We start from the raw sequence: 1,606 nt of genomic DNA, 5'->3' as shown, positions 1-1,606 counted from the left end.
TTATATCTTAATTTGAACCATTTCTAGTAATTTGTATAATGCCACGAGGCTGTGACTTACCGGGTAAAGTTACTGTGTTGGTGTCCAGCAGGGCTCCATTGCTTCTCTCTCACTCTGCTTTCCTTCTCCCAACATTCCATCCAGTCCTCCCTGCCTGGCTCTGCTCTACCCCACCCTGCTCTGCTATAGGCTCAAAGCAGTTCTTTATTCACAATGGTAATCACAACATACAGAGCGAAATCCCACATCACAAGAAGTCACTTTAGCACATGACTCAGTAGCAAGTGTTAGGTCAAAATTCAGTAGTCGGACTCAAAGTGTTTTGTTTTAGACATTTAAACAACAAAATCTTATAAAAACTATTCTTTGTGATGATTGTCTCAAACCCATTTGCACAATAAACTATACTTGAATCCCTTTGAGGAACAAAAGTAAACTAAATATAGAGAAGACATGATTACATTGGAACTTTTTGTAAACACCTATGACATCTATAAATACAAGTTCTGTATACTGAATGAAGAAAAATAGTTTATAAGAAAGTTTAAGAGAATAATCTGATTCTGCAAGTTCTCCAGTCAGACACATTTCAAATGTGACCAGGCTAAAAGTCAACACTAGTTCCAGCCTTCTGAACAGAAAATGGGTTTCACATTCCTTCCCTTAAAGGAACAAGCCTGTGTTTTTAACAATCTTGGTTCGCCTACTGCATTTCTGTGAGTCCAAAGACCTCTATGGCACCAACCCAAATATGAGATGCGAAACTGAGTTTTCTCCTCGACCCCAATACATGTAGAATTTAATTTATTTGAGATGAATAAAATGGTTTTAAATGTCAGAATGATAATTGGAATGATAGTTATGAGGCGATGTGAGATGCATTTGATCCCTGTTCTTTGCTCATTGTTTGTCCATTCTTTGCCAGTTGTGCACATTTGAATAATATCTCTCACTTGCCTATGAACTTATTTTGCTTGCCTGCCCTTTATTTACATCAGCAATTTTTCAAATTATCTCTGTCTTCCTCTACATTTTTAAAATTATACTTTCACACTATAGAATATTAAACTACTAAAAAAAATGTCAGACTCTAAAATTGGGCATACTTAGTGGCACTTATCAATACAACATTTTAGGAAATTTTTTAGTGTTGAATATTCTCATACATGAGTGTGCTGATTAAATTTATTATCAAATTGATACAACCTAGAGTTCCTTGGAAGAAGGAACATTAATTGAATTGGAGCTGCCCGAGTGGGACTGACTTGTAGCTGTGTCTGTGAGAGACTGTCTTGACTGATAATATGGGAGACCATAGCTTTTTGTATGTAACACCATCTCCAGGTAGATGGACCTAGGAAGAATAAGGTTAGGTAAGCATGGCCCGGTGAGTGAGCCAGCAAGTTTTGTTTCCTCCTGGTTATGGCTTTAGTTACTGCTTGAGTTCCTACCCTGCCTTACCTTGGTTTAACTGGATGTCAACCTGTAGAAAAATGAAAATAGATCCATATCTATCACCATGCACAAAACTCAAGTCCAAATGGATCAAAGACCTCAATATCAGTCTAAACACATTTAACCTGATAAAAGAGAAAGTGGGAAGTAC

Source organism: Microtus ochrogaster, chromosome 2, assembly GCF_000317375.1.
Source record: "Microtus ochrogaster isolate Prairie Vole_2 chromosome 2, MicOch1.0, whole genome shotgun sequence".
Taxonomy (NCBI): domain Eukaryota; kingdom Metazoa; phylum Chordata; class Mammalia; order Rodentia; family Cricetidae; genus Microtus; species Microtus ochrogaster.
This window is presented reverse-complemented; position numbering follows the sequence as displayed.